General features: G+C 37.6%; 1 long non-coding RNA gene across 1 annotated transcript in view; it reads left to right on the plus strand.

The window, feature by feature from the left end:
• Positions 1 to 6329: 6329 nt before the first annotated feature.
• LOC121510487 overlaps positions 6330 to 27496 on the plus strand; it is a 37703-nt gene continuing 16536 nt past the window's right edge. The window contains exon 1 of the long non-coding RNA XR_005991947.1: positions 6330 to 6400. This is a non-coding gene — a long non-coding RNA (uncharacterized LOC121510487). The remainder of the gene's footprint in view (positions 6401 to 27496) is intronic.

The raw sequence follows: 27496 nt of genomic DNA on the forward strand, positions 1-27496 counted from the left end.
GACTTTACAACTTTTACAGTCTTGCAAATCTCATAAACCAATTTTTATTCATGTAAAATAAGTTACATAGCGAAAGCAAGAGCTAACTTTGCTACATTACATATGTAGCTTACAAAGCTACATTAGCTTTACCTACTTTAGCAACCTGAGCTTTAGCAAATGTAGCTAAAGCTAACGTAGCTTTGTAAGCTACATTTGCTGAAGCTTAGGTTGCTAAAGTAGAAAACTCAAGTAAAACTAATGTAAAACTCATTGTCTTAGGTTGTAATGTTAACTATGTAGCTGGTGTAGCTACATTAGCTAAAGCTAAAGCCGGAAGTAAGTTGTACCAGCATTATGTCAATTCCATCCTGAAAGATGCAGCATCCCACAGTAGTGGTCTGCAAGAGGGATCTGCGGTCTGCAGCCAGGCTCACAGTGCTGGCATTAGCCCAAAGAGATTTCAGAGCACACTGCCTCTTTAAGGAGAGCCTGATGGGCACATTGGCAAGGAAGTTAGGCTATACAGCAGTGCAGACAGGTACAGCTGCTCCACGTAATTTAGCGAGTTTTAGGTGAAATGGTCCTATATCAAAAGATTTTGAAGCAACTTAATTTTCCCCTAGCAAAGCTCAGAGTCTGGCACCATTTTCTGATACTTTGAGGTCAAAAGAATCCCTCCTTCTATTGGCTACAGGCCTGTGAGGTCAGGTAAAGTAGAGAGACATAAAACGCACCAGGGTAGAATCTTAGAGTTATGGATGTGTCATATGAACAAGACATTTTGATATGGATCAGTACACATGTGAAACATGATAAAGCTTCTACTTTTGGGGTTGGCTCTTTTTTTTGTGTTGCCACTGTTTACAATCAGAAAAGTAACTTGTAGGGAGCGCAGATGGTCGAGTGGTTTAAGGCGCTACCCATGTACGTGGGCGGCTGGAGTTCGAATCCGGCCTGTGGCCCTTTACCGCATGTCTCTCCCCACTCTCTTCCCTATTTCCGGATCTATCCACTGTCCTTCCTCTGTCAAATAAAGGCATGAAAGAGCCCAAAAATCAATCTTAAAAAAAAAAAAAGAAAAGTAACTTGTTAATTGAGAATGGATTCAGAGTTAAGAGGAGACGCTTATGAGCAGACGGTTAACAGCTCTTGGCTGCTGCTGGATTCGGGTAGAGAACTACAGAGGATGAGTTCCATCTTTTAAGTTTTCTGTTTTTCTGCAGACAGTCCAACTCTGATGAAATGTGATTGGATGATACTCCCTGGACAATAAATGGAAACCAGAACACCATGAAACACCTGCTTTCAGTATTTGAAGTGCATAGAATCTAAGAATAGAGGTTATGCATGTGGTGGTGATAACAAAGCAGCATGCCACCAAAGATGATGCTAACATGGTGTGAATGAATGAATGAATGCCTATGAATGATGTCTGCAGACATATTTTGTGGACTCCAGAATGAAATGAATGGCTGGAGACATCAATACAAGTCAAAACCATTTTGCTGGCATTCAACATGCATTTCCTCATCCGTAAACCTCTCAGTGGTCAAACAAGTCCAAAATAGTCTCCCTCAGCTTATTTAACATATCCTCCCCATTTCCTCTCCTTGTTTTCTTTGCATTTTATGAACTCCAATTCCAACATAATTTGCTTGTTTTTAATTGCCATGGTTTCTTGTACTAACCTGACACGACAGATAGACTGTTTCATATGTTGTTGTATACTTGGAGTTTTTCTGGGTTTGATGGTGAAGTGCATGACAATAATATAAAGATAAACCTATTATTTGCCAGTGCAGCCTTCCTCACAGCTTCATTCAAAATGGATTGTTTCCACAACTACCATGCCTGTATATGATGAGTCTTTAGAGAGATAGTGTTTGTTTTGTATGTTGCCAATAATTTCCTCTTCGGAATAATTTGCTCTTATAATGTCCAAATTTAATTTAAAAAAACGGACACCCTACTCTAATGAGTAATTTAGGATTCGGTGGAATATTTTTTTTTAGTTGAGAAAAGCTTCCAAAAGAAATAAGACTATTAAGACTTTGTTAAGACTGAGCTCTTCCCCACCCGTGTAATTTCTACATTCCCTCCTGTCATTAAATGAAACGCCCATCACACTACCAACACGTTTTTTAAAGCCTGTATTTATTCAAATGATGTGTCCAAATATCATCCCAGAATATTCAAATGACATGTCTTTTTATCACTCTGGCATTTTCCTGAACCATGCTCAGCGATGACACCATTGTTGCTTTAGCTTAGGGGAATCTTCAGAACAGGGAAATAAAGCACCTGTATTGTTGACATAAAGTGGAGGTCACTGTTGCTGCTGACCTAATTTTCAATGTTGGTTTGGAGTCTTTAAGCTGCATGTGCCATCATAGAAGGGATGGGATTCTCAGTAATCATTATTGAGGGAGGTCTCATGCTACAAATTGTAAAAAAAAAAAAAAAAAAAAAAAAAAATATATAAATTGTAAATTTATTTATTGATGGGATAGCCCCTTGAGATGGATCATCTCATTTTCAAGTTACAAAAAAGTTGGGGCACTGTGTTAAAAGGATTTGCAAATCTCAAAAATCCTCTTTTCTTATACAATGAACAACATATCAGATGTTAAACTGAGACATTTTACCGTTTCATGAAAAATGTTAGCTCATTTTGAATTTGATTGCAGCAACACATCTAAAAAAAGTAGTGACAGGTCCATTTTTACCACTCTGTAGCATTCGCTTTACTTTTAACAGCAATCTGTAAACCTCTGAGAAGTGAGAGGATGAGTTGAAGGAGTTTTGGGAGAGGCATGTTGTCCCATTCTTGTTTGATGTAGGATTATAGCTGCTCACCAGTCCTGGGTCTTCTTTGCCAGGTTTTTAGTTTTATGATTGATCTGGCCTTATGATCTGGCCACAGAACAGTTGTCCATTTTTGCCTCAGTCCATTTCAAATGAGCTTTGAGCTTCTCTAGAACACTTCAAGGAATTTTCTTCATACATACAACAAATGTCCACTCAGACTCAAGCATTATATTTCTAAGCAAAAGCCACCCTGACCTCTTGATCCACCACTGAGCTTTCACTGTCCAGCAGTTATACATCTTGAGACATATAACCCCCTGGTAGTAGTTCTAGTTTCTGGGTTTGTTACTTGGTTGCAAAAGCTTTTTTTTTTAGCTCTTATTTAAAAGTGACATAAGTATTTTGAAGATTAAATTCAAATTTCAAATACATTTTTTACTCTCAGCTTCTCTTCCTGTTAAAGTAAAGGAGGCTTCAGAGGGATGGCTCGCCCTCTTTCCTGTAAATTATGTGCAGAAAATAATATGTCAAAGACAGTCCTGCTGGCTTATTGGTTATGTCAGCACTCCTAAAAAAAGCCGGGCAAAAAAAGTCTGAGAAACGTAAGATTTGATTCAGATGTTGATCCTATATTCATGCTATGAATATGTTGCTGCTCTTGCATTTATTGCTTCCCTTTGCTTTTCATTCTGGTGGACGGGGTTTTGGTGTGTCTCAGCTGAAACTGAAGACGTGAATAGAGATTTTATTCATGAGTTTGGAAGTCGGTCTCGTCCTTGTTAGTACATCACTGCAGAATCTTACTTTTTGGAGCATAGCCACACCACAAACACATTTGAGAAGACCACTTGTGCGTCCTCTGGGGGGAAAAGGATAATGAATTCCTTTGTCAGGTAGAAGGACGTGATTCACCTTGTTTGCAGAAATATAACAGACAACAGTCGCAGGGTGCTGGAGATAGAGAGCAGAGTTCACTGAAAGGACAAATTGGTTACAGAGGGTGAACATACAGCAGACACGTCCGGCTGCAGCGTGACAGTTTGCATGTATTTACATTGAGGTGGACGGACTGATGCACTGATTAGAGGTCACTTTGCATCCAAGCTGAATGTTGCCCAAAGCTTATTGCCATTTGCCTGACAGCAACTTCCTCTATAATTATCGGATTATGAGATTACCCATTATGAGCAAGAGATTTGAAATTAGTTTTAGAAGTGGGAATATCTTTTTCAAGCATAACAAAATTAGTCATAAATATTTCCCATGTCTGCTGTGAAGCTTCTTTTTAACAAGTTTAGATGAGTTACATAAAAGCACCTAAAGGATGTTACTTGAAGTATAGTGTTAAACGACCTATGTCCACAAGAGGGACTTTTATTTTTCAATGTCTTATGTGAGATATTTCTGTAAAGCGACACCTTCAAACATGACTGTTTGTGGTGCACAGATTTGAGAAGTGAAAGGTACACAAGACACCCTGCAGAGTTATAATTACAACCAAGTTACCCTCATGTAAAACCAGCCAGCGGTGAATTTTCTGTGTGTGTTTTGATGTGTGATATTGGGTCAGAGGGATAATGCATTTTGCTTGTGGTGTTCACATGAGAATAACACTTAATTTGCTGTTGTGGGCAGCAATTCTGCTCAGGAAAAGAATATGATGAAAGAAGCAGAATCTATCCATTGTGCTCAGCATTCAGTGGTGCCAGCAAGCCGTTAAGGTTGAAAGACCCCAAATGGTTTAAAGAGGAGCATTGTCACTTTTAAATCCCATCAAAACACTGAAGGGAAATATGCACAACCAAGAAATATGATTGATTTTAAAAGAATGTCACAAATCCTTTAAAATTACATCCATAAATCAAACAAGTTTGTTTCAACCACTGTCATAATTTGTGCTGCTAGAAGAAAAACTATTGAAAGACCAGAAGTGGAGCAACCAAACTAAGATTTGGTTTCTGTGGTCACACTGAACAGCTAACCCCATTTCCCATTGTGAGAGGCCTTCAGTGCTCAGAGCGGCTGAAATTAGCTGACACCACTGTGTGTGGAGCTCATTTTATTGTGGCCCTGCGGAATTCACAATTCTTAGAAAAAGTATGATTCTGACTGACAATATACTCATTGTCACTTCTCCAGAATGGAGGGTGTAGTGTTTCAGTTTATTTTTTTAACAGCGTTTCTTACACTGTAGTATCTGTATGCATGGTGTTTTTCCTCAAACAGATGTCTGCATGACTTGAACATAACGCAAAAACTCAGGGGAGCTGCATTCCTGAAAGGGTATCCAATACGAGTAGCAAAGCAGGGCTATACATCTGGAGACTGGAATGAAAACACTGCTGCTCTGCAGCATGAAACCTTATAGGAGCAAAACATTACACTAAAACTGTTAATTGCTACAACTGTTTTCACATTTTCCATGTGTTGATATGAGACACATGACTTACATCACTTTAGTCACTGTTGTGCAATGAGAATTATACCCAGGAAAATGTAAAATGAACATGGTTGCATGAGATTTACTTTTTAAAATTTCTGCATGAAACAACCTTTTGCACACTTGTAACTGACATTTATTGGCAAAAATGTTTGTTTTTTTTTCTTGTGAAAGAGGCCTAAATAAACTGCATATTTTGTTCAGGTTGATCTTAAAGGATATTTCTTCTATATTCTTTATTATGATATTTTACCTCCCCAGCACTGCCTTCACAAGGGATGTCACCAGAATTTTAAACTTTACATGATACATGGCAAAATCAGTGTTAAAGTAACATAAAACTTCAGCATTTTTGAACCTGTGAATTTGAATGAATCCTATCAGTTATCTCTTATTTTCTTGCAGCAGCTCTCAGTTAAAATGTGACTGAAAATCTGGAATTTTCAAGCTTTAACTCATCATTGAAATAATTAAGATTTTATTTTTTAGAACATGTGGTATCAATATTGAAGCATTGAAGTATTTACAATTATTGTCAGCCTCAAAAATATATTAGTAAATTATCAAAGCAATCCAACATTACTTGGAAAAACAACCAGTTTAATTTAAAAAAATAAATAAACAAGTATTTAACACATAACTGCTGTGTTTAAAAAGGTAGCAAACTCACTTGACACTAAGTTGGATTAAAATGAACTATTAATTTTATATAAAGTGCATGGAAATACCAGAAGACAACAACAACAACAACAAAAAACCCCACAAACTTAGAAAATATTTTATTCATGCCAAAAAAATAAGTTAAACATCAGTCACTGTAGGCTCTTGTAGTAAAGCTTTAACAAAATATTTACTGGACTCTGGAACTGTTGTAGGTTGTATGTGCCAGACATGACTGATACATTTGATCCTTTTATCCTCTTTTAATTTGAAAAAACTGGGATTAGTTACTTAAGATACTCTGTAAAAAAAAAAGAAGAACAAACTCACAACCTAGCTTTGTTCAGTCTGTGTGTGAGTGGGTTGATTATTCTGTGATCTGTTGGTAATGCCTCAGAGCTCCAGCAGGGGCGCTCGCGCTCTGTTTCCACACTCACTACGACGGTTGGAGAAGGCAGTCGCGTTTGTGTTTTGTCCGTTTCTTTCCTGTCCTTGTTTCCTGTATTTAAGGTAAACTACCACACACAAAGCTCTGTAAACTTAAGATGACATTTTTGCAACACATTTTCTAGTGCCGTTATGATGTTTCTTATGTTTTAGCTAGAGTTTTAGGCTAATTCAAAAAATGGTATGCTAGCATCAGGAGACCGCTAGCTGCGTCATCAACGACTTTTGTGCACCTGTAAAACAAGAGATGACAACGGCAGTTTGATCCGACCGTTAATGTTATAGTGGTAAAACTTTTTTAGGTTAAGCACGCGATTCATAATACATGTGCTTGTAATATTTTTATTTGTATAATTTTATTCATAATGAGTAGAATTTTTGCCTCAGATCCCTCAGCTTTATCACTCTGAGAGTGTTAATTAGGGGTGTAAATCACCTGTTTCATACACATACACAAGGTGATATATTGGACGACACATTTTGTCACAATACAATTTCAATATGACTTTATATAAACTTAAAACAAAAAGTAAGGCAATTTGTGTTTGGTACATTATTTCTTTGTTGTAACAATGCTTCTTGGTAATAAATCTTATACCGTTGGAAAGCCTGTTTATTACCCTTTTAAATAATGCCACAATTGTAAGGATCATGCATTTGTGGGATGAGCAGCAGAGCTGAGTATGTGGGTTGCGCCCATGAAAAATCTGCTGAATCTTCTCTGCCAATGCCACACAGCTGATTCTGCCATTGACTCTTGTTTGGTGTTTGGTGGATTGGATGATTGAAGTTTGAAGAAACAAGACATATTGACAATTTAACAATGTATTCATTTAACAAAACGGAGCCTCAGTAGCATGTAGAAGCACCATACACAGCCACAACAGCCTGGCACTTCCTCCTCATGCTGGTCACCAGCCTGGTCACACACTGCTGTGGGATGGCATCCCATTCTTCAACCAACATTTGTCGCAAGTCAGCCAACGTGGTTGTGTTGGTCACTCTGGCACGAACAGCACACCCAAGCTGATCCCACAAGTGTTCAGTAGGGTTAAGGTCAGGACTGCTGGCAGGCCATTCCATCCTCTCCACTCCAAAACTCTGGAGGTAGTCTCTGATAAACCCCGCCCTGTGGGGGTGGGTGTTGTCATCTTGGAGGATAGAGTTCTTGCTGACAGGGTGAGAAAAAGTATTCTTGGGGTGTTGTCTTCTTGGGACGCCTGTCTCTGACATTCCCCGTTATATGGATCTTGACCTTCAGTTTGGAGATGCTACTAGGGTTCACTCCAAAGAATGCCGCAACTTGGTTTTGCAGAACACCAGCTTGAAGTTGCCCAACCAACTGGCCCTATCCAGATCAGTCAAACGTGGCATGCTTGAAGCAGACATCTATTGACCACTGTACCGGGGCCCATGCTCATAGGTGCTGCCAATCAGGCGCCTGATTGGCAGCACCTGGAGGTACCAGAATCTCAAAACAAGAGTCAATGGCAACAGCAAAATCAGCTGTTTGGCATTGGCAGAGAAGATTTGGCACATTTTTCATGGACGCAACCCACATACTCAGCTCTGCTGCTTATCCCACAAATGCATGATCCTTACAAATCTGGCATTATTTAAAAGGGTGATAAACAGGCTTTCCAACGGTATAAGATTTATTACCAAGAAGCATTGTTACAACAAAGAAATAATGTACCGATCACAAACTGCCTTACTTTTTGTTTTAAGTTTAGTAGCTTATGATTGATATCAGGCGATTTTGAGCACAAATTTCACACTTACAGAAAAAAGTTACAGTTTCTGCAGTATATTTACTGACAGGTCTCTGTATTTCACTACAGTAACATTTCTCAATGTTCCAGATGTTGTCTAATTACTTTAAATCGAGGGCTCCTGATTACCTTTAAATTAGGAACATAACAATGGGCACTTGTGATTAAACATGTTGAATTTAAAACAGCAAAAGACTTAGTACCAAATAGTTTTATTTCCTCACGCCCTCTGATCACCCTAAAGCACCAATTTGTTCTTTTTCCTGCAACGTTTTATAATAATAAGCAAACATTTTGGTCTGTTCCCATTTTAATTTTTTTTCTTGAACTTAATTACACACATGTGGACTAGAACAGAAATTTCTGCTCTATTTAAGACCTTCATAGATTAGATATGGACCTATTTAAGAGGAAACGGTTCATGTGTAGTGTATTTGTACATAATGAGATTTTAATGAGATCAAATCTGTGGCATGTGATGTTACAGTGATGAATTTACATTATTTTGGATTTACTACAATCTTGATTATGACAAATGGAGGAGTTAGACTTGCAAAGTTTTATTTCCAAGGACACTCTGGAGATGAGCAGCCTCATAATGAGAGAGAAAGAGGGGAAATGTAAAGAGAGCAGCTGTCCTGCTTAAACCACTTCGAGTTCGGACAGCTTTAAAGCTTTAAGCAACTGCTAGCTTATTGATACTGGGGCGGAAACTGTCAAGGGGCAGAATTTCAAGATTTAAGTGTAGCTTGAAGGTGATGATGTAGATTGATGTTTTGCTTTTCTGCCAATCTGATTGGATGATGAATCAACCAATCAATGTGTCAAACGTCAAGAGATTAAAATTTTTGATTGCGATTGATCTCACAACTTTTATAGTTAACTTGTGATTAATTGCAAATTAATCATGCCATTTTATCTGTTCTAAATAATCCATACAGGAATATTTCTCTAGATTTAGATACTCATACAAACACATAAGTGGAGGAAAATGCTTTCTTTATGCAAATGTTTGTTTATGGCAACAACCCAAAACAAGGGTTAGGGTTAGGGACAGATAATGTCCAAAAAGTTCTCTTGATTAAGCTCAAATATACTGAATGCTCAAAAAATCTGCTGTGAGCATGACATGGTAAACGTAACAAGCCATAAAAGATGAGGATACTGACTTTAATGTAACATTATTGAACAATACCACAATTTAGTGTCAAACTTCAGACTTCTAGAGGTTAAGTTCTCTGTTGTTTTCTGCAGATTAACACACAATGGATCTCATGTATTAAACATGTGCATAAAGTACAAGAGCATCTCAAAAAATTAGAATATCATGAAAAAGTTCAATATTTTTTATCACTCGTTTTCTGAAAGTGAAACCCATATATTATATAGACTCATTACACATAGAGTGAAGTATTTCAAGTCTTTATTTCTTGAAATGTTGATGATTATGGCTTACAGATAAGAAAACCCAAAATTCAGTGTCTCAGGAAATTAGAATGTTGTAAAAAAGTTTAATATTGGAAAGTCATGGTGTCACACCCTAATCAGCTAATTAACTCCAAACACCTGCAAAGGTTTCCTGAGCCTTTAAATGGTCTCTCAGTCTGGGTCAGTAGGCTACACAATCATGGGGGAGACTGCAGACTTGACAGAGGTCCAGAAGACAGTCATTAAAACCCTCCACAAGGAGGGTAAGCCACAAAAGGTCATTGCTAAAGAAGCTGGTTGTTCACAGAGTGCTGTATCCAAGCATATTCATAGGAAGTTGAGTGGAAGGAAAAAGTGTGGTAGGAAAAGGTGCACCAGCATAAGGGATAACCGCAGCCTTGAGAGGATTGTCAAGCAAAATCCATTCAAGAATTTGGGGGAGCTTCACAAGGAGTGGATTGAGGCTGGACTGAAGCACAGACCAATAGACATGGGCTACAAATGTGGCATTCCTCTTGTCAAGCCACTCCTGAACCAGAGACAACGTCAGAAGCGTCTTACCTGGGCTGTGGAGAAAAAGAACTGAACTGTTGCTCAGTGGTCCAAAGTCCTCTTTTCAGATGAAAGTAAATTTTGCATGACATTTGGAAATCAAGGTCCCAGAGTCTGGAGGAAGAGTGGAGAGCCACAGAATCCACGTTGCTTGAAGTCCAGTGTGAAGTTTCCACAGTCAGTGATGATTTGGGCTGCCATGGCATCTGCTGGTGTTGGTCCACTGTATTTTCTGAAGTCCGCAGTCAATGCAGCCATCTACCAGGACATTTTAGAGGCCTTCATGCTTCCTTCAGCTGACAAGCTTTATGGAGATGCTGATTTGATTTTCCAGCAGGACTTGGCACCTGCCCACACTGCCAAAGGTACCAAAAGCTGGTTCAGTGACCATGGTGTTACTGTGCTTGATTGGCCAGCAAACTGGCCTGACCTGAACCCATAGAGAATCTATCAAAGCAACCTGGGTTTCCATTATACCTGAGCAGTGCCACAGGCTGATCGCCTCCATGCCATGCTGCATTGATGCAATAATTCATGCAAAAGGAGGCCCAACCAAGTATTGAGTGCATAGTAATGAACATACTTTTCAGAAGCCTGACATTTCTGTTTAAAATATCCTTTTTATTGATTTTATGTAATATTCTAATTTTCTGAGGTACTGAATTTTGGGTTTTCATTATCTGTAAGCCATAATCATCAAAATTTCAAGAAATTAAGACTGGAAATATTTCCCTCTATGTGTAATGAGTCTATATAATATATGGGTTTCACTTTCTGAAATGAGTGACAAAAATATTGAACTTTTTCATGATATTCTAATTTTTTGAGATGCACTAGTACATAGTCAGCTAAGTTTTAAATCACTTAAAGATCATTCCTTGGATCCTTCACACTTAAAGCATGTAATTTGGGGGAAATGAAGATCACAGAAACATCCCTTTCCACCAAGAGTACTCAAAACAGGATGATACAAAAATAATTAGATGATAAATACAGTTACAGAATTGCACTACAGATTAGTGAGAGAAGTCAAGTCTCTGATGAGAGAATACATGAAGACAAGACAGCCTTTTCATATTTTACTTACAATAATGGCTCTTGAAGAAACTTCTTAAGTGCAGCCATTGAATGTGACTTATTTCTAGCAGAATGTCATCCTCCACAATATTCCTCGGCCTTCAGTCTGTAGCCACCAATTTAGCAAATCCTATTGAGAGTTTGTTGCTTGCAGATTTGTCTGAGTGCCTTGGTTGTAAACTGTGCATCATGGCCTGCCTTTGGCTTGCGGAGTGGCTCTCTGCGTTGGCGGTGTGCTTTGCCAGCAAGTAGTATGGGGTATTTAAGACCTTACGAACTCTGGATAACTCAGTTCACGTTGACTGTAAGTGCAAGTAACTTCAGTCTTATCTGGCTTGATCTTAAAGGTGAACTTGCCATTCAAAAGTCTCTGTCCTTTATCCATTTATACTCCCTTGCTACCATCATCACTATGGCACCGCTTCCTGATCTTGCAAACTACAGGGTGGGTCAAGGTCATACAGAACGTGTGTGCATTTATCATGCGACAAAAAAACAATTGTGGCATTAAAATAGTGCTGGGCGATAAAAGAAAAATAATTGAAACTGACATTTAGAGCCTCTGATTGATGCCAACCTGCCATGTTGGTTATTTTTTCCCCTTGTAATTTTCTCTATTAATTCAACATAGATGCACACACTACTGGCTGGTAGTCATGTGGCACTGCCCCATCCAATCCGCTACACGGTAGCACTACGGAGGAAAACTCAAACTGTGGGGCAGGGGGGGCTCGCTTTGAGCGTTTTCTCTCTCTCTCTCTGCATATCAGTCTGGCATGATGAGTTCCTGTGCTGATTCTGCTGATTAAAATTAATAAACATCAGACTTTCTTGCACAGATCAACAGTTTTAAAATCAGCTCCCTGGTGAAAACAGATAATGTTGACGTATATTTTAATGTGATTTAACAAAAGATAGACTACAGGTGATAACACTTAGGCAGAAACACAGTGAGGGTGAGAAGGAAGCAAAATGGTGTGCAGCTGTGTGTGAGGAAGAGAATGGTGTAGGGGAGGGGGCTAGATAAGTTTATGCAAGTGTTGTTTTGCAGCAAACACCAATAAAACAGATAGCATAAATCCTGATTCATTTGCTGTGCTTAAGATAATTATCCCCCAGTGGTGACATTTTTTTCTAATAATAGACTCGAATGAAAATCAAAATTATTATCTTTATTATTGCAAAAAGGAATATGATCATTAAACGGAATGATTGTTTTTTTGCCACATTTTTTAGATAAAGGTTAGTTTTGCAGAAAGACAGGTCTGAGGTAGTGTTTGGTATATTTTCCTTGTTGGCGACCTAATTGTAACTCAGATTGCTCCTTTAGTATGTACCTATCACTGGTTAGGATTTGGAATTTCCCCTTGGGGGACTATTAAGGGAATATCTTATCTTATGAATTATAAATTGCAGACATTGTATTGATTATTGTTGTTAATAATTTTTACCCACACTGATGAAATCGGCAGGTGGTTATGTGAAGGGTTCCGTTTCTTTGTTTGTATGTGTACAAGATAACTCAAGATCACAAAGTCGGATCTTCACCAAACTTTCAGGGAATATTTGGTTAGTGACAGGGAAGAATTGATTAGATTTTGGGGATGATCCGTGCGCCCGTTCGATTTTTCTCGGATTTGGAAATGTTGAACACCATAGTAATCAATGGGAGCGTAAGTTCCTCGGTGGCGCTGCTTAGGTGTGGGTCTGCCGCCTCAGACGGCCATCCTAGTTTCTTTAGATATCTTTTGATACATTTTGAAGGTGTAATGTGTAGTGAGTATGTGGGGGGTGGGGGGGTAAAGATAAGCAAAGTTTGGAAAAGAACTTTCTGATATCAAAGACAGTTTTTAAGGAAAGAAAATCTGTATCATCCTAAGTCTTCATCAGGAGGTCAGACCATGAAAATTCATTTGAAATTAGCCAATCAAACTGGAATCAGTGCCTCTTTTGTTCTAAAAATGTACTCTGGTAAAAGTAAAATTATTGCGCTATAAACTCAAGTAAGAGTAAAAAGTAATTTATGTGAAGTTTACTCAAAGTACTGAGTACTATTTTATCACAATACTTAATGCTGAAACGATTCTAGAAACTTCAGACAATACTAGTTTGACACTTGGTACCTTTGGGTAAGAAGCAGGGTGTTTACAAGGAATGGTCACATTTTGCAAATGAAGGTTTAACAACCTAAAGTGTAAAAAACATTTAGTAAAGTTTTGGTTATTTGATTTGTATTTATTATGACTCCTTTTTGTATGAATATTGATTTAGCATGCTTTATTTGTTAATACAGTGTGCTTATGCAAAACAAGGACACTCAGTGAGTTAACAAAGTTGATTTTAAATATATATTTAATACCTTATTTCATGTACATCAAGGACAATCTGCGGTTAGATTTTTTTTAAATTAAATGTGATTCTTTATGAATATTTGATTTAATTACATTTAATACATAAAAAAATAGTCATTTTAGGCCTGCCCTGCACAATGCTCAGGTCATAAATCAAATAGATTCTGTTAATCTGTGAGCAATTTATGAACATTTCAGTGCGACACTAAAAGCAACACAGTCATGTATTGTATACGTTTGTTTTGATTACAAAATGGAAAAAAATGCAGGTAGTATTTCCTGACTTTTCATGCAAATTTTCTGTTGCAGGATAATTTTAAGATTAGTCTTTAAGAAAAAAACTCCACAAATTCATACCATAAAGAAGTCGTTAATGGAAGGTTCTCATTCTTTTACTTAAGCAGCCTCAAAGTTATACTCATAGTAAGAGATGGAAAACGTTGAAGACAACTGTACTCCAGTTAAAGTACAGTTACTTTTGTAAAAATGCACTTAAGTAAAAGTAAATTACTTCTCTATAAATCTAAACAAGTAAGAGTAAAAAGTATTTACCCTAAATACTGAGTACTGAGCAGCTACTTTGAAACGTTGTATAGTAAAATAAGATGTTTTCTTAATAACAACATGAGAATATGGATTCTTAACCAGGTTGTCAGTGCACACCTTTATAGTAAATTGAAATGAACTGGCTAACTTTTCATGTAATGTAGATCCATTCTCTTGGTTTGTGCTACTGACTGCTATGTGTAGTCTACCTAAGCAAAACAACTGGCCGGTTTCGTTTTGTTGACAGAGAGCTTAGACCTCCTTGTTCTGATTTCTAGTTTTTAGTTTTTGTTCTCAGTGCTTGATGCTTTTAATAATTTAGTGAAGTGCAATACCTGAAAAAAAATGGTAAAAGTAAAATTACTGATTTCTGAATCAGTAATCCATGCAGATGAGTTTAGACACCAGTTGCATATGTTATGTCTGTTTCCCCTATTTGCAGGTAAAACATCATTGTACCTTTACATTTGTAATGGTAAAGTTAAGAAATTAGATAATATGGAGATCAACTCTATCAGAAACTAAATGGAAGAAAACCATATAAAGTAAACACCAACATGTTTTTGTTTTCAACTGTCACATTGTCACTGTCAGCTTTGGGGAGTAGTATTGTTTTGCATTTCTCGTCAGACTCTTGAATTCCATGTCATCAAATTTGTGGTCTGTCTGAGTTTACTACCATGTGTCAGAGTGTGTGAAGCTGTGGATGTTTAGAAAGATGTCATTAGGAAGCCATAATGCTTTGCTGTCATATAGTACTGGTGCTCCTGAAGGGTCCTTGTCTGGGATGTTGAACCTCAGGTGCCAGTTTGTTCTGTAACTCCTTCACCTTCCTGTAAGACAACTGGGATGACAAATGTCTCACCAGGGTATTAAAAGGATGTTGCTTACGCAGATCAGAGCCTGGATACACTTTACAAGGACAGAAAAATGCAGTTTTGCCATCCTGCATTCTTGTTGTGTGTGCTTTGCTGCAGTTTTCTGTTGCAAGCTGCTAATTCTGATTGGAAACATTTCTGAATGCTTTTGAAGTAAGATAGTGGAAAAAAAGATTGTGTAGTTGCGTGACCCGTGCTATTAAGGATACATTTGTCATGTGTTAATATATCAGAGCCACACCACTACCCAAAGGGCTGAGCCATTCACAGACTTCTGGGAATGGCAAACTTTTCAATATGATTCCCAGAGTTCCATCACTCTGATTCATGCTTTTGCATGCACTGTCTGTTAAATAACCTGCTCTTTCAGGTTTTTGGTAACATCCTCTGGTATACTGGCATATTTGGCATCTTACACTCGAGTGTCAATTGTGTTCTGTTCCCTAAACTTTTTGACCTTATTTTCTGAAAATCAATTTACAATTTAACATAGAAATTGAAGGAATTGGACTGAAATGCTGCGTTTTTTTTTTTTCAAAAAGAGGAACGTATACCTGGAAATATGTCCACGGGGGTACACTAAAGCCGGGCATAACTTGTCCCTCACATCACAAACACTCACCCCGCCCCCTTCAAAACAATAACAGCATGTCAAGCAGCTGCATGAAACACCAGCAAACATCACGTAGCTCAACACAGGGCATTACAGGGCGACATAATGTTGCACCATCAAGAAAACTCATCCATGCTTCGAGTTATTTTTACCTCACCACACCAGAGAGTCACAGAGGGAGAGAGAGGTACGTCTGCGCACAAGGCACACTGCTCTCCCCTCGGGGGCTTCAAAATCGAGTTGAAGTCTAAAGTCCCACAGGCTAAATGGTGTTAAATTCAAGTAACAGTTAGATTAATAATTCCTCCCGGAGATACTGTAGTACCCTTTGGTTGCTTAACAAGCCAATATGTAGTGGTTTGATATGAGACAGACGGACAGACAGCAATGTATGGAGAGAGATGATGTGAGAATGGTTACAGTCAGGAGTAAAACAATGCTGCATCACACTGCATGCACTGTTACATATTAAGAGAGTAAAGAAAAGTTTAGGTAACGGGTTTACTTTTAATCATTTAACCTTAATGTGACCTTCTTATTAAGTTACTATCATTCTGTGTTTGAGAGAACAGAAGGATTTCTTATTTCACATTATAAACATCAGTTAGAACGAGGGTCGGGAACCCGCGGCTCTCGAGCCACATGCGACTCTTTTGCAACCCCCAAGTGGCTCTCTGCAGCTGTGCCAAATTTAAAATAAAGAAAACTTTATTCACATTAGACAAATATTCTTTGTAATGCTTTATAGAGATAGTTCTGTATATTTTATCCAAAAAAATGTAGCTCTTTTATTCACTTCTCACTTTATTTTTACAAATAGGTCTATTTTATCAACTTGAATACGCGTCATATCATGCCTCTATGGCGCAGCACAGACTGGCAATTTCCTGTCTTGGGAACAAAGGTCTGGACGCCGTCTATTCAGAAATGACACCTGAAGCAGGAGTTTTGCTCATCATTTAAGTTAAGTGTTGAATTTCTGAGATCTTGTTTGGCAGCAAGAGGGAATGTCGGTATGTGAAAACGACGATCAACTTTGATAAGTTTCATACTAAGCTGGTGCGTCCGTCAAACACTAAGAGGACTAAAGTAGTGTCAGAAGAGGATATGAACATTGATAACATTAATGACAGTGTGAAAAACTAAGACAAGTTCACACATAACAGCATCAGTCAGGTAAAGAAAGAGAGAAAGGAGGCCAAGAGATCAATAGAGGGCTGTTGGAGCAAAATAAACAGGTAAGCTCATGTTTTATCGTTTTTTTCTACTCTGTGGTGAAGTCGATATTATCATTCAGAAGATTGACAAATTTGATGCTTACACAAATATGTTTGCCGTTCAATGAATGCAAGGTTGTGTGCGAGTGTGCATTTGTGTTGTAAAAGATCAGATTGTTGATGTTTGAGCTGAAAATGTCATGTTCGTCAATGTGGCGCTGTCCACGGTGCTGACATGTCACACAGAGAGGGAGTAGGGCCGTAAAAGGCCGATTCTACTGTCATGGATATTTGGAGTGATTATCGTGATTGCTCTGGTTTTTCCTTCTTACTGTATTGTTGATTTAGTCTGTGACCCAGTGATCATGAATGCTGTTGTTTATTGATCAGGCCAAAACATGTCTTTCCTACTGCATTCCTGTATGTGACCTAGACAGGCAGACAGCAGCATAGAGAGAGGAGATGAAGTGGAGAAGGTTTCATCCATAGGTGAACAGTAGGCTACTACGATATCCTGAATTAACTCTGTCTGACAGCAGGTGTAAGGAGTGTGTTTTGATAAATAATGAAGTAATGATAATGATTATATCAGTATCATTAAGAATAAAAATAGATAATCACTGGCTGATAATCGCACTTATAGATGAAAATAAAAAGTATGTTTGCAGTTGTTTCTATTGTAGTTCTAAATCCATTAATCCATCAAAATGAAAATTATGATTAAAATACAAAGCAAGAATAGAATACCTACCAAGTGGAAAGTTATTAGTGAGATCAAACATATCAGTGGATAGCCATATACCTTTGCTCAATCAGCTACAGTGCTTCACAAATTTATTAGACCACCCTAACCCTAACCAAAGTAAGGTTTATGCCACAGCTGCCCTAAATTAACGGCACTGGTAATTACCAAAATCATTTTTTATGTTTCTGAAATGGTTAATACACCAATATGTAGAAGCTCTTTAACCAAAGTGATATATTTAATGCTAAAATATAATTATTATTGTTATCCATGAATTTTCAAATTGACTGATTTACAAAACAACTGAAAAATAGTAAAGCACATTATTATTTCTTGATTCACATGTCAAATTATAGTTATTTACTTGCATTCCTGAACAGAAAATGAGTTTTAGTGGTTGAATGTTATGCTTGATTAATTTCAGACTTCTCAGAGAAGCCCAGTGAGCAGGCTCAAATTTGGGTGAATTCAGTTTGAAATCCCTCATTCCTGTTCAAAATGGTAAAACGTGGAGAGCTCACTGAAAATGAAAGAGTCCCCATTAAAGCACTTCATGATGCTGGATGGTCTCTGAAACAAATATGACAGGTGGTCTAATACATTTGTTAAGCACTGTATGTCGATAGACAAAGACGTAGGCTAACGGACTAGGTCACCTTCATTGGAAGGTTCAAATGTGTTTTGCTGCTCTTTAGAGATTTTCTGGAAGGGGGTTCTGGAAAAAAAGGCTCTTTCAACCAAAGAGTTAGAATATGATTATACACGTGAATGTGTCTTGAAATATTGGAAATATCGTGACAGTTACACTGGTTATAATGATTTTATATCAGGGTTATCCAAATAATGGCTCCTGGGCCATCTGGGGCTCTTTTTCAGTATATTTAAGGATATTTCTATTTAATTAGTGAATATTTGATTCATAAACAAGACACTTTTTTTTTTGTAAAATTAGAGGAAAGGTTGAAAAATGGAATTCCAAAACAATTAAAATGGAAAAAACAGAATCTGGCAAAAAAATAAAATCATAAATAACAATAACAGTTTTAGTTTTAAACAAGTTTTTGAAAGATTTCTAAAATATTTATGTTTTCTCGTTTTTATGACAGGTGGTCTAATAATTTTCTTAAGCACTGTAATTCCTTCACGTGTTTAAGAGAATACAGCTGCTGTAATTGTCTCTGTTAATGTGATTTGATTAATTCCTGAGCTACATTAACAAGAAAGGAGAAACAATGATAAAAATGACCAATTATTTCTCTCTAGAATGTAGACTTGACGGAAACTAAGTACATGTAACACCTAAATAGATTTTGTCTTACTTAGGCTAACAAACATAAAATATCAACTCAACCATAAATTAAGAAATGAAAATAAACACTAAGTGTAGAAGATTTGTTTAAATAAACGTTATAGATAATGGATGTTTGACTACGAATATAAAAGTTAAAACCCATTAAAGACAAGGTAAAAAGTCATCTTTAGATGTCAGTAACAGGTTTAAAAAAAGAAAGAAAAAAATCTGTATCATCCAAGAGCTTTATCGTTGGGTCAAACCAGGAAAGCTCAGAAAATTGTAATTAGCCAATTAAATTATAGTCAGTAGACCTCTGATTTAATTACTGCAGGAGAAATATTTTTAAAGAGAACTGAATTTCTGTAGATAAAGCCTCTTGATTTTGTTTTAAAAATGCACAGAGTGGGTGCACTAAACTTCAAAATGTCAAAAATTTTCCAGCCCTGGACCCCCCTAGAAGATTCAGGGTCTCCCACCATAGTCTCCTAGAATCCTATGGGAAACACTCGAGAGATGGCCTGTGAGACCATATTAGGGGCAATATGTACAAATTAATCTTAGCCAAAAACAATATTTAGATTTGGTTCAGACCAAAAACATCAGTCCATAAACAACACTACTTGAAGTTCTAAGATGAACAAATGAACACATTTCAGTCGTTAAAAACACGATAAAGTGTAAGGAATGAAAGGAATGATGATCAATAAAGAAAAAGACTGACGTATAGGTCTGTTGGTGTAGCCTAAAACTTCACAGATTATTTGTACACCCAATATTTACAGCTGGTATAGACAGATTTTTCTATCTGAAATATTGGTCTGATAAACCCCTTTAAAGCTACTATCTGCCTATACTGATATGATAATATGCAGCCCTAGTTAAAAGGACAATGTCACGTACATTTTCCTGAATTAACCCACATTTTTACATTGCTCATCCCAATGTCATTTAGAAATTTTTGTCAGGGCTGGCTGGTAGGAACAATTTCAGTGGATTTGGGGTGAAAAATCTGGTCATTCACATGAACACATGCAGCTTACCCTGAAATTTTCTCTAAAATTTGAAAAGTATTTGAAGTGTGAAACACCTTTTATAGTAACTTCAAAATACTACATAGACAGTGCAGTTATAACAGTGTGTTGACCTCTGACTGCATTCTTCAAGATCCCACTGAAACATAAAAAGCAGATTTTGAGATTTTAACATTTTCAGTGATTTATTCTTTGTGTCAGACCTTTAAAATCCAATGTCCTGGCTTCTCTGCTGAACATCTTATACTAACAGATCAGTCCAAATGCTGGGGGTCAGCTCCAGTCTGCTGCTGCCAAAAGAATCTGACTAAGAATAGTTCAGTGTAAAATTCATGCTTTTTTGTTGCTTTGGCTTTGCATCATAAAGCTTTCAAGTAAGTTATACTTTAACTTTGTTGCCTGCTCATTCAGCACTGAGACAGTCAGGTTGAGTAATTCAACAGACATGTTGTCAAATTAAACTTTCCCTCTCATGCATTAAAAAAATTACTGCAATTCCTCTCCTCTTGCCCAAGCACACTTTTACAGTTGCGCATGAGAGCTCCAAGCACACATATGTTTTCACACACACCAGGCAAAATCATAGTGCCTGTACCATAGAAAGAGTCTCTGTATGCAGCAGTAGTACCTAGGCTATGTTCTCTTCACCCAGCCATCTGGTTTCAGTTCAGACCCATCTGGATATGTCTCCAGCCCAGGCATCTCAGGAATACATTTTGGAGGGGTGCCCACATCCGTTCACACAGACAAGTGTTTTCAATTACTCAATTTTAAATGTCTCTAAAAACCAAGTGATTGAGCCTTTTTTTTCTAAGGCCGCAGTAGTGGTAAACACTACGTTAAAAGGGCTGCTTCACAGGGAGGTTTCTGACCAATACGCAAGTTTTAGATTGAGTTACACTCTGATGACTTGTAGGAGCATGTCAAAGCAAAACTTAGCAAGCATCCTTCGTGATCACAACACATGCTTGTTGTTGCTGATTTCTGAGCTACCGCAAACATCCTTTCAGCAAACATGAAGCAAACAGAGAGGCGAGATGTGATGAGCATCATGCAGAAAGCTCATCTCATATTGCAACTGACAGGACAATTTCATGAACTCCCACAACATACGGCTTGAATTAGCTTTATGTGCAGCTGAGGTTTGGATCATGAAAAACAGAAGACATGTTAGGTTTAGGACCATTTAACAAATTTATGGTGTTAAATTTCTGATGGATGTACAGCAGTCATCAAAATTTATGTCATTGCTTTTTCCAATCTGCAGGAATATTAAAATGTAGAAATTCAGATTCTTCTTGAAGTTCAAGTGTATTGCACAACTCTTCTGGTGTTGTCTGCAATATTGTCTGCCACTTGTGTCTTAACAATGTATAGAAAACATGCATCAAAAAAACAAATCATTTTATGTGTATCCTACCCAGCTATACTCTCTTGCATAAAAGCTTACTGATTTCTGTAAGAGTCATGAGCATGACTGTGCATGTGACTATGTGCACACACAAATCCATCCTGGTGGATTCTGCTGTGTCAGAGTGAAGCTCATACCTGAATCTATTTTAAATTGTGACAAACAGCACTTTTTAATGACTTCCACGACTAAACCAGTGAAGACCTTGCTCAAGTTGCCTGTGGGCATGTACTCATACAGCTGCACTATTTCACAGGACTGTGTGATAAGGTCTATAGTGTAGCACTTATACATTGTCACAGGCAGTGACAGTTAATCCAAAGGAAATACTGCCCCTTTTTTCAATTTGCATGCTAATACCATTGCAGATTTAATCTGATATGAGCTGCACAGTGGTAGCCCTAATATAAGTTCCCCATCAGGCATCCAGCCCCCGTTGTTCACATCTATCTTTCATTAGTCCAGCAGCAGCTCCCGGCATCCTTTCTTTGCCAGATGTTTTATGCCCTCCTTCAAACTGACAATAACACTGCATTTAAATATAGTGCTCTCATTAGTTCATATTTAAGTACTGTCTTATGTATAGAAATAACCTTGCAAAGGCATTGGATTGGCCAGATTCCATGTCTGTCATTAGGCAGATCCATCTTGTAAAGCTTCAAGCTGAAACTTTGTGGGAATGATCAGATCTGTCAGTGTCATTTGTGGAGAACAAGGCTGTAGCTCCAGGCATGATTTGGTTTAACTGTGAGCTGGTAAAGGATGACCACCAGTGAAGTGATTAGCTTGGATGTAACTATAGGGACAGTTTTATCAGAACTGGACAATATTTCCATATTAAGAATAAATAAAGAACCACAATTCAAGCTTTTGTTTGCAGAAAAAATGTGTTTGCTCTTCTCTTGGCCAACTTTGGCATGAGTTTGACTAACCAACTGGCTCCACTGGTAGTAAACAATGATAGCAGCTGCCCAGCAAGCTGACGTGATGTAGTTTACTCTCCAAAGGCTGCACCTGCCCACTGCATAGGGATGGGTACCTTTTACATTTGAACCAGTATGATACCGATGCCTGGTACCTGCAAATCAGTACTGGTACTGATACCCATTTTTGGTACTTTTGTGTGTGTGTATGTTTTTAAGGTTGTAAAAAAAAAAAATCTCAAAACTTCTGAATTTTAGATATTAGTTTCTCTGTATCAAAACATTATCAAGTATCAAATATATCAAAACAACATCAAACACTGTTTGTAATGGAACATCACAAGTGTTTTTACAAATTACTCAAACATGAAAAACCCAAACTACTCTAACCACCCAGTAGTTTTTCCTTGTATTGAATATATTAGATCAAAATCCAGCCCACCTACCTTCTCTTCCTCTCCTTTCCCCTCTTGGAAAAATGTGTGTTGGGTCCATGGAGGGCAAGTAAGTTTATAACAAATGAACAGTAGAGGATAGATTTAAAAGAGACCTGCTGGAAAACATATAGGGAAGGGTCAAAAGTTGGTCGCAGCCGGATGTTTAGAGCTCAATCAAGGCCATGAATTTAATAGTATTATCAGTGAATAAGTAAAACATTGAATATTCCTGATAAGAAACTATTAACAGCAGGTTGTTTTGTGATGCATGCTATGCTTATGGCAATGGTTCTTTGAACCAATAACATCATGCCTATATGCTTAAAAAAATTAAAACAAATTTGCACTTAGGAGGCTTATTAACCAGATACCCTAATCACTTGGCCTCTGGTGACAGTAATGAGTAGAGATTGTCCTCAAATCCCTATATGCAGGGTGTCTGAGCTCCTAAGTCCTGAGTCCTGAGTGCGTAAGGCGGAGCCCAGACACCCTGCATATAGGAAACTTATTTTCTTACATCCAAACTCTTTCTTTGAATTTTCTCAGACCTCATCTATGTTCTCCAGTGGTAAATAAAAAAGTATAAATTTGTTTGGCCGGTTCTCTTTTCACCTCAATCTTCATGTACCGTGCATGCATTACTGCAGTCTTGTTCACACTCATGGAAGACCCTGAGATACTGAAAATTGTTTGTTTGAGTTACTTACTTTTGTTTCCCTGTGAAACTGCAAGCTTTGTTGTTAGGGGCCCCATCCCTCTCCCAAGGTAAATCTGTCTCAAGGGAAGGGTCCAGACAAAAAGTGATCCAAATGACAGTCATTAATTTGCCAAGATAGAGCTTTGTTACCTTGCTCCAGGGAAAATAATGTCTCAACCTAAGACAAACCTTGGGGGGAGGATGCTGGGGGCCAGGCCTTCACTAAAAATTGGATACCTATATTTAATATAATATTAAATGATGTTTAAAAAGTATTTGGAATTCTTACCTTAATTTGTAGATTCTTTGGTAAGACAATAGTTATAGTTTTGAAGATATCTTATTAGGGATGCACAATATCAGATTTTTGATGATATTTGATATGCCGATGATTCTTAACTCATTTCAGCTGGTACTGCGACTGATATATACACAAGTAATTAGGATGAAAAAATGCTGTAAAGCTTAGGTTAGGTATGTACAGCCAAATATAAGCAGAAATGTTCATATTTACAATTTTTGATCTAATATCTGCGGATTAGGGATGGGAATCACAGGGTGCCTCACAATAGGATACCATACGTGATACATGGTCCACGATACCAATATTATCACGATACAGCGATACTGTGATAATTGATACATTGCAAGATAATTGTATAATGATACATCACAAAACATATCTAACTAGAGATTACAAATAGTTAATAATTTTGAGTTAATGCGGAATATAACAAAATAGAATTAAGCTATTTAAAAGAATATGTAGTCCTGCATCATCTTGCATTTAACTATCTTTGTGCAATCTGAAGATGAGGATTTTCCCCATTTCCTGCACTGAATTAAAATGGGATTTTTTTTTTTTTTTTAAGAAAAGACGAATAACTCAATACAGAGTAAATGTACTCCAATCTTTTATATTTTACGTTATATCAGTTTTTATGTCACCATGAAACGACCTAACCTTGCAAACCAGATGGACACGCCCATTTCTGTGTTTCTCACTGGCTAATCAATCTTGCAAACAAGGGGCAGTACTTTCGGTCGTGACGAAGTCATGACGTAAGCAAGCAGCAGTGAGAGGCCGGTGCAGTTATGGTGGGAGACATTATTGTGGATGCTCCTAAAGCGCCAGTTTTATCAGAACTTACATTTCTTTGTTAAAAGAAGAACAGAGAACAGCATTGAGTTGTTTCCTTTTCAAAAACAACAAAAGTCATGTACTGACATGTCTACAAGTTGCCATGGTTCGCGTTATGCAGTTCTTTATGGAGTTTACCCCTTCGGTAGGGGTGCAGCTCATTAGCGGCTACATCACGTGTTTCATTGCTCGGATTGGCCATTAAGATGTGACAGACAGAACGTTCATCCAATCACACTCCTAGTTTTTCCAAAGGCTCTGCCTTTAAGCTTAAGTTTCACTTTCACTTTTGCAGTTAAAGTGAACTTTTTCCGCTGCATCTCCACTGGAGCAGAAGGAAGGGGAGGGAGAGGGATTGGGGGGGGCAAAGAGCGAGAAGTAGTAGAACCGATCCTACAATAAAACAGATTAAGCAGATCGCCAAAACATTCTATTTCTTCGCTATCTGAGATCGTCTTATCGCGCACCCCTAGTGGAGGGAGACTATGGGAGATGGGCTGATCGTCACGCCCATCTTTAAGGACTGCTAGACTGTGTTTTGGGGAGGGCATGCCGTGACAGGCCAGTGTTTTATTATTCATATAACGGAAGCCTTCATTCTTAACGACACTACACAGCGCAGGCCCTTAAAAATGAAACAAAGTATTGACTGTGATTATGGTTGTTTGTTGACGTTAGCCTTTAGCTGTAATGCTAACGCTATGATGCCTAATACGCAGATTCGTTGCGTTGTCTATTTCATTCTGGCGTGGCATGTCTTGCAAACGACTTGACTCCTGTCTAAGTTCATGCTGTCTTTAAAGTTTTGGAAGCCAAAATAAGTCAACATGTCTGTTATGAATGCAGCAGAAGCTACTCTGCTGGGTAGGCACGGGCAACCAGCTCGCTCAGACCGGAAGTCTTGTGTGATCTCGTTGTCTAAAGAGAGAAGAGGCAAGAGTCAACTGCCTGCTGCCAGCTTGCGTTGGCTGCATCCAACTTGCGGTCAGGGGGTAAAATTACACCACAAAGTACCACACCAACAAATTGATAAATTGATAAAATATCGATACTGCGTTTTAAAATATCTATACAGTCTTGTGCCAGGAAATAGCGCAAAATTTCAGTGTATAGATTTTTTGTCCCACCCCTACTGCTGATAATGATATACAGTGCTTAACAAATTTAGTAGACCACCTGTCATATTTGTCTCAGAGACCATCTAGCATCATGAAGCGCTTTAATGCGGACTCTTTCATTTTCAGTGAACTCTCCACGTTTTACCATTTTGAACAGGAATGAGGGATTTCAAACTGAATTCACCCAAATTTGAGCCGGCTCACTGGGCTTCTCTGAGAAGTCTGAAATTAATCAAGCATAACATTCAACCACTAAAACTCATTTTCTGTTCAGGAATGCAAGTAAATAACTATAATTTGACATATGAATCAAGAAATAATGATGTGCTTTACTATTTTTTCAGTTGTTTTGTAAATCAGTCAATTTGAAAATTCATGGATAACAATAATAATTATATTTTAGCATTAAATATATCACTTTGGTTAAAGAGCTTCTACATATTGGTGTATTAACCATTTCAGAAACATAAAAAATGATTTTGGTAATTACCAGTGCCGTTAATTTAGGGCAGCTGTGGCATAAACCTTACTTTGGTTAGGGTTAGGGTGGTCTAATAAATTTGTGAAGCACTGTAATTGTGATGATATTGTGCATTCTTGTATCTTATTTAAAGTCAAATATCAGCCGTTCATTAATCATATACTATTAACATATTTTAAATGTTTTATAGCAGTCCCCTGGATCAAAATGAACAGAATGAAAAGAGCACATTGTAAACTCAATGTGGGTGTGTCTGTGTTTTTTAAGAATCCCTAACACTATTTTGCCACTTTGGTTAAGATTTAGATTTCCAATGGACAATTTAAAAATCCTACCTTTATTCTGAATTTGTGACTCTGGGTAGGAATCAAACCATAGATGGGAATAGTTATGATTTGGCCTTACTGAATTAGGGTGATCAGTAATACAATTAAACATTTTAGTTTAAGCTCAGTTAAAATACATACCTCTGTTACTTTCTTTTAATTCATACAAAATAAAAATTAGTTCATGCCCAATAAGAATAATCCTTTACAGCTTTATCAGGACATAAATTTGAAACTTGAATCAGTTAAAAGTCTTCATCTGACAGACACTTTCATTCAGATGGTTAGAGAAAAGTCTGAGGATTCTGGAAAACCCTCAAAACAGTGGTAAGAGTCGTAAAACAGCTGTGTGGGAGATGGTTGATTTGGCTTTCACTCTGTGCTGGGTGGCTTCTCTGATTGCATTAAGAACCAGTAGTGAAGTGGGTAAATAGATATGACAAAGTTGATGCATGGGTTTGAAAGTCAGAAATCCTTGCCAGTGTTCCTGGTGTCTGCTAGGAACACAAATTGAAAATAAATTCTTAAAAATTCCCACATACACCAATGAACCATATTTCTCCCTATTATGATCATCCTGTTAGATACTTTTTATGTAAAGATTTTATTCCAGTGACCAGAACTTGAACAGAGCTACAAATCTGATGGATTGTGGTGGTTTTGATTTATGATGCTGGAGTGTTTCTCAATGGTCTTGTGGTATTCATCTCATCTGTGCATAATCCCTAATCAGGGTTATGTACATAGCACTCCACCAAGAGCCCTTCAACATCTCTCAGAGAATGTTGACTCGGTAATTGAATTTGAGCTGAGTTTATGATGGGAACATAAGCCAGATGCCGGGATGTTTATGGTGTAGTTGCTTTGTGGGCAACAGTGTACACAACCCCTGTCTCTCTCTGAAGCCAAATTTTCCATGCCCAGTGTGTCCTTATGGTCAAAAAAACATCTTGAGAAATTTACAGTAATGAGCTTGGTTTAAGTAGTGATATGCATCACGTATGTTAATTACTGCACTGTGTCAGTGGCTTGGAAAAAATCTAACTGACTTATTGTTCTTGCTCAAAGGGATCCTCAATTAAAAAATGATGAATCAGAACAAATGAGTGGAGCAACAATAG

Source organism: Cheilinus undulatus, linkage group 5, assembly GCF_018320785.1.
Source record: "Cheilinus undulatus linkage group 5, ASM1832078v1, whole genome shotgun sequence".
Lineage (NCBI taxonomy): Eukaryota > Metazoa > Chordata > Actinopteri > Labriformes > Labridae > Cheilinus > Cheilinus undulatus.